Source organism: Globicephala melas, chromosome 16, assembly GCF_963455315.2.
Source record: "Globicephala melas chromosome 16, mGloMel1.2, whole genome shotgun sequence".
Taxonomy (NCBI): Eukaryota; Metazoa; Chordata; class Mammalia; order Artiodactyla; family Delphinidae; genus Globicephala; species Globicephala melas.
This window is the reverse complement of record NC_083329.1, coordinates 63,490,251-63,497,851: the sequence shown is the minus strand read 5'-3', so window position 1 is coordinate 63,497,851 and position 7,601 is coordinate 63,490,251. Positions and strand designations below refer to the sequence as shown.

At 35.7% G+C, this 7,601-nt stretch overlaps 1 protein-coding gene across 1 annotated transcript in view; it reads left to right on the top strand.

Annotated features, from left to right (window-relative positions):
• The window catches only part of MYPN (myopalladin), a 75,030-nt gene that overhangs the window by 413 nt on the left and 67,016 nt on the right, over positions 1-7,601 (top strand). The gene's annotated exons all lie outside the window — the stretch shown is intronic.

The window sequence follows — 7,601 nt, the reverse complement described above, 5'->3', positions numbered from 1 at the left end:
AGCCTACTCGGGTCCTAAAGGAAAATATCTTAACAGAGGAAGTCGTGACATGTGTATTATCATTGGCATTTTCCATACATTCATTTATTAAAATTACGGTGTTTGTATAGAGAATATGTGTGCAATGCCTATTTCCTTTTAAAAGGAAATCAAATCTAAAATAATATGACTCCATAGTTAAAGACTTTCATTTAACATTTTTTTTATCATGTAAAAGGATATGCTTCTATATTTAGTGTTGGGAGATCTGCTCCCTGGATTAATGTACACAACAGCTGCAGAACGTCTTGCTCAAAGGACATTGCTCTTTCTTTCTCCTTTCTCTCCCCCTCTCTTTCTCTCTCTCTCTCTCCCTCTCTCTCTCTCTCTCTCTCTCCCTCCCTCCCTCCCTCCCTCCCTTTTCAGCTGCATCAGAAAGACACTTGACAGTCAGTGGCAAGTGTTTGGCTTGGTACATTGCACTATTAGCAGTAATTAGATGCACAACTTGAACTATATTTTAATAACCGTATAAACAAAGAAAAAGAAAACATGAGTTAATCTGTATTTCCATTCCCAAAAAGTGAACATTACAGTAAGGGTGCTAAGAAATTTTATTATCTTATCAACAGATTTTTTTACTCATACTTGTTAAAGATACTAGCATCGATCAGTTTGAAAGAAACAAAACAGCTAACCAGTTTCCTTTCTCAAAACATTGTTATTCAACTACTTTCACATTGGTAATGATGAAATGAATTCTACAAGCTCTAAATTTAAAAATTGTTATAACTTTTTAGTCTCTCCTTAATAATAACTCTTAACTTCACATAAAATCCATATAATCCTTTTCTAGGATATTGAGAATGTCTACACTTATAGCTATAATAAACATATTTTTAAACAAAAATTAAGATATGCTGTCTGATATACCATTTGACAATAATCAAAATATTTAAAATCAAGGCCATCCCATGAAATCTGAGATATATGCACACTGTACTTACTTGGTCGGGACACAAAATTATAAACATTAGAGAATCTTATAATAATGGAGTATGAAACAAACAGCTGGACATTATCCAAATTCTGGAGGTTTGTCTCTATTCCCACTTGTAGAATATGGCTAATGCTATTGGAACTCCTAACAACGTATTAAAGCACCAGTGTTCCATATGTGTACAATTTAGAATATAGACTCTACTACAGACTCTAATACATCTATTGTATAATAGAATATAGTTTCTAGCTTACAAAGGCACACATTCAATGGAATGGACTCAGAACCACAATTCATGGACACAAGAAATTCAGTAAATTTTTATCCCAATAGGGTTTTGGAATTCATAGAGATGGTTTTTCAAACTTATTTTTGAAGAAATGGGACTACAGATAAATTAGGTTTCACTGTGAAAGGACTTTAATGAACTAATGTTAGTATATGAAAAGGTGACAGCTAAATTTTTTAGGTTAACTCCTGGATGCAATAGGAGTAATGAACTCAGCTCATTAACCTGAAAATAGAAGATGAATGAGACTGCTAACCCCAGAATAATTAGTCTCCTCATTGACATTGAGATTTGACAAAGGCATTGCTTGTAGCATGGTGTTATTGCCTATAAAAAGCCAAAAAAATGAAAAGATTTTATCTCTTTTCCTCTCTTAAGAGATATAGAAGGATCAAACACCACAGAAATATTTTCTTAAATTTTTATGGTGCTTTACAGCTGATAAAGAGCTTTTAAAACTGCTAAGGCCTTGGGCTTTTGCTTAAAGGGAACAACCCGTGTACAGACAAAATGGTGTGTTGAGAAATTTAAGAACATGTTTTCAGTTACATTTTTGGTGGGCACAAAAGTTGGTGCGACTATTTACCTGCAGTCACTGAAGAGTTTCTACAGCTCATGTATAACTAGAGTCACCTTGACAAGCTCTGTATAGACTGTGTGCTACATAGCCCTCCACCTGGAGTCACAATGCACCCCACGGTCTGAGAGAGGCCCAGCAGAGCCTTCACACCAAGGGCTGGAGCTAGAACTAGATCTTGAGATCACAAGCCGAACTGGGGTACTTGCTCCTCTCCCCATCTAGCAAATGTGTCAATTAGGGAAGTTATCATTTTTCAAATCCTTAAACACCTAAAGAAAATGAACCCAAATATTAAGAGGCTGAAGAAGGATGAAAATGTTTACATTTTTTTTCTTATTTAAAATGAATCTTTGAGTTAATGGGGATTGACAAAGTTTTCTCATTTGGGACTTCAGTATAAGAGCTAAGTTCATCATGAATGGTGAATTGAGAGTGAAATAAAACCTCCTTTTTGTGACTACCACCAAACCCTTTTTTTGATCCTAGATTCCTGAAGCCATCTTGCTTGGCTTCATTACCTTTTTTAAGGGTCATAGAATTTACTTCTATACTATTTATTTGCTATATTTCAGATTAAATACTAACTTTGGGCTCTGGTTTTGGTATCCTTTACACTAGTGCTCCCCTACAGAAAAGGATTACCTTAAATTTGTATAGTGTTCTACATTTCTAAAGTTCCTTCACAAACAAACCCATGAAGTAAGCAGCGTAGTTCTGTTCCTCAGTTTAGAGGTGAGTTAATTAAAGATTTCTATCTTTTCCTATTCCAGCTCTCTAGCCAAATAACTATTAAATATTAGACTGTTTTTGTGTTCCCCTAGAAACCAGATTTGTTTTCTCATTTAATATCTAAGAATATTTCATAGCCAGAAAACTTCAGTATTCATGTTTTAATCCAAGTTACTTCATATTAGGTTTTGCCAATTCTCTGGTCAATGCCCCGATTTAAATGTTCATATTATAAGCAAAAGATGAGTTTATAACTCATGTTATTTCCAACAAGGTCTTCTCAGAACCTACAGAAGAATAGTGTTAACATGACTTGAGAAATATGCCCAAAGGTATCAGCATTAAGTTTTGTTTTTGTAAACGAGACTCTTAACATTTTCAGCAAGTTCTTAGGTCAGAACCTCTTTTCAGCAAAATTCGTAGGGAAAAAATATAGATATTTGGCAAAAGAAAGTGAAGAGCATTCAATAAGCATCCTATGTGGCTAAATTAGTTTACATGATCTACTAAAGTTGGTCCTGATGCCACATTAACTGCCTCATTTCAAATCTAAGACCATTTCATCAAAAGCACAATCTGTTTTCAATGGCATTTATTCATTCTTAGTTTGAAAGCAGTGTAATATCTGTTTCAATTTATAATAAACAGAAAGAAGGAAGCAATGTCCAATGTCACCTGAACACACCAGTTGAAATGTCTAAGAGAACTTTGACATTTGTCAAATGAAATGTTTAAGAGAACCCTTCCTAAAACTTGCTCCTGCCTCATCCCAGTAAATAATTCCACCACTCACCTAGTTGCTTAGGCCATAAATACTGGAGTCACTCTTGACTCTGGTCTTTCTCTTGTACCCTACTTTCAATCCATCATTAAATCATACTGGCTCTATTTTCAAAAGATATCTCAAATCTGACCATTTCTCACCATCTTCCTCTAATACTACTCATTGATCCAAACCAGCATCATCTCTTGCATTCTTTGCATAGCAGCCACAATTGAACTTTCTCAAAACCATGTCATCTGCTTCAAAAAACTTTAAAATGGTTTCCCATTCACACATTTAGTAAAACTCAGAGTCTTTCCCATGGTCTGAAAGATCTTACATGCTCTAGCCTTCCACTCTTCTTTCTCACTCACCTCCTGGCCCACTGGGCTTGACTTGGACACACCAAACATTCACCTCCCTTGGCCTTGACACTTACTTCTTCCTCCCAGATGGTCACATGGCTAACTTCTCCACTGCATGAGAAGCTTTGCCTGACATTCCTAGCCAAAATGTCAGTAGCACACCTTCTTCTCTACCTCATCATTCTCCAGTCCCTTGCCCTACTTTATTTTTCTTCTTAACATTTATATCTTCCCTACTAGAATGTCAACTCCATGAGGGCAAGGACTTTGTCTGTTGTTCACTGATGAATCCTCAGGGCCTAGAAGGGTGCCTGGCACATAGTAAATGCTCAATTAATATTTATTGGATGAATAAATGAAAGCTGGGTTATCCATAGTAGCTCTTGGGTTTTTTAAAACTATAAATTTTATAACAGATAGTTTTAAAATTAATGCTTGAAAGAGAAAGTAATAAATTTTCATATTTCCTATTTTAGGTAATATTTATCAGTTTAACAATTTACACATGCATTTCCACCTGAGAACCATCTGAGATGGAATTGTTATTATACCATTTGATAGATGAGGATAATTGAGATTCAGATGCATTAAGTGACTTGCTCAAGATAGCAAAGTTATTTAGTGTTGGAGCTGGGATTCAAACCCAGGTTTTTTATGATAATCAGATGTTCTTTGATCCTTCTGGTATGAAAACAAAGCATAATTCCAGTTATTTTATCCACCATAAAGAAATTTTTATTTGAAAGTCACTTTGAAGTTATTACTGCTTTTACCAGTTTATATTTTTTCTTTGTGTCTGTAAGGTTCCTTTGTAAATATGATTTCTATTTATCTGTCTTACTTTAGCCTGAAACTTTAAAAGAAGATAAACAACCATAGATTTAGTAGGAAATTCTAATGAACAAAAGAATTCAACAGATACTTTCTGACCACCTTCTGTGTGCTGTGTGTGTACAGAGATGAGGGTGTACGAAACAAAATGAGGTAGACAGAAAAGTAAATAGGCAAATATGCATCGTAATAAGTGCTGTGTTTCGGGGTTAGGACAGTGAATTTTGGCAGCATAGTGGAGAGGTACCCAACCCAGAAAAAAGAAGAAATCCCAGGGCCAACTCTCAGCTAAGAACTGAAGATTGTATATGACTTGGCCCACTAAGATAGTGAAAAGAGGTGGAGAAAGGGAGCAGCCTGAGCAAAGAGGGTATGTACAAAGATCCGAAGGCAGCATAGTTTGTTCATGAGACTATGCATATTTCATAGAATACAGATACGCTGAATTAACTACAAATTCAAGTTCAGTTTCTTTTCAAAGTGTGTCCTTGGATCAAGTCACATCACTAGTTCTACTTCTACTTCTTATCATGGTATGTGGCCACAGTTGTTAAATAATAATAAATAATAGTAACTATCATATATTGAACATTTACTAGATGTCAAGCACATTAATCACCCTTCAACTTATGAAATGGCTACTGTTATTACCCCTGTTTTACAAACAAGCAGAGGCTTACAGAGGTTAAGTAACTTTCTCGAGTTTATACAGCTAGGAACTGTCAGAACTAGGATTTGAACCAGATCCATCTAACTCCAAAGTGTTAGGTAACAATTGTTAAATTCAAACATTAAAGAAATCCTTAATTTTGAATGCTTGAAATTTTTGTTATAATAATTTCTCATGACTATAAGCATCAGAACAGGCACACATTTACACCTCCTTTTTTTTTTTTTTTTTTGGCCGCACCGCAGGGCATGTGAGATCTTAATTCCCCAACCAAGGATCGAACGGCGCCCCCTGTAGTGGAAGCACAGAATCTTAACCACTAGACCGCCAGGGAAGTGACATTGGCTCCTTTTCTTTAAAAAACAACAACAAAGAAATAGTTGTAGAGAGAAGTGATTACTTATATGTGTATTTTCTTCTCCATTTTCACCATACATATAAACTTTTTGGAAGTTCTTCAACATTAACATCACCTTTACCCATGTACTGTTTGTTACTACCATCAGTTGAGTGCTCATTATACTGGCTGGCCCTGTTTTACGAGATTTGCAATCATAATGTTATTAATCCTCACTCCCCTAGGAAACAGACATTAGCCATGTTTTACAGACGAGGAATCCAAAGATCAAAGTAGTTAAGTAATTTTCTCAAAGTCACACAACTGCTAGGAGGTGAAGCCAGAATTTGAAAACAGATTTATCCAAAGCCAATGTTCACTCCATGTTGCCTCGAGATAAAAGCCATCTTAAAGAGCTAGAGACAAAGTTACATTAAAACACAATATACAGTGATGTCTAACTAATAGAGAGAAGACCATCCTGATTTATAAAGCACTGAATTTCCCCCCTCACATTTAAATATATACAGAAACTCAAACTTGGTTAACGGGACAGTTGATTTACAAATGGAAAGGATTTTCAATCAGTATATTAATTACATTTTCAAATAGCATTTTGTACCTTATTTCAATACCTTTAACTGTTCCTCTACAAAGTTAATGCACAAAGAGGCAAGTTTTCAGCTGGGATCTCAATTACATTTTCATATACTATTTTGTATATCATTCACTGTGCTTCAAAATTTAAAATATCCATATAGTTCTATTTAATGAGCATATCATAATTCAACTAATTTCTTATTGGACATGGTTCCAATTTTTTTTTTTTTTTTTTTTTTTTACGGTACGCGGGCCTCTCACTGTTGTGGTCTCTTCTGTTGCGAAGCACAGGCTCCGGACGCGCAGGCTCAGTGGCCATGGCTCGCGGGCCCAGCCGCTCCACGGCATGTGGGATCTTCCCGGGCCGGGGCACGAACCCACGTCCCCTGCATCAGCAGGCGGACTCTCAACCACTGCGCCACCAGGGAAGCCCGGTTCCAATTTTTTAATATTATCATCCATACTATGATGAATATCTTTGTAGAGAAATCTTTGCACCCTTCCAACCCCATTGCATTTTCAATTAATCTTTATTTAAGGCACAATAAAGCTCACCCAAACAAGTGGCTCCAGTAGTGTTAATCTCAGGCTATGGAAGCATATGAAAAAACATTTTGCTGCAGGTGATCCTTTTAGCCATCTTTAATTGTCCTCTCAAGGTGACTGCCTACCTTGTCAGCTTAGAGGTTAGTTTTAGATAGCACTCTAAAACTTTGAGAACTAGGGCAGTCCCTAGGAAGCCCTATTTGTAATATTTTGTGATCTTACAAATATTTTTATTTATGATATGAGGCTGTCATATAAAAGAAAGAAGAAAAATTAACTGAAATAAATTTTGTCATAGAATGTCCAAGCCAGACAATATTTAGGAGATTACTTTCCTCTCCATCTTCCAAGCACAAGGCACACAGTAGCCAAGAATGACAGATAGTCTTCATCTCCATTACCATCTCTGAGTGGCTGGTGGTGGCTGAGGGACTGGAGAGTTAAATAAGTGAAGGTCAATGGGAAGAATACTGTAATCAGTTAGCTGCATCTCTTAAGGAGGCGAGAGAGGAGTAACAGCCTATGGGTTACAAGCTTGCTATCCTTCTAGTAAATGTGTGAGTGAATAAATGGGTATAACATTAATAATATGAAAGTAGTTTGCATTACCAAAATTTCTAGTCCAAGGGACTTTGAACAAGTTATTGTACTATTTTTATAAGACTTTACGAATTATTTATTTTTGAATAAATATACCCATATAATTTATGTTAATATATAACTGATTAGAATATACTCGTATAATTACAATTTAAAATTAAGAAAAGGGTATACAGTGAAAAGTGTCCTGTCTTGCACCCCACTTCCCTGTCTTCCATATCCCCTCTTCACCAATGTTAATTTAAGAGATTTTTTAAAAACCTATGCTCTAACTCACACCTCTGTAGAAATTAATTATACCTTATTTGAAAA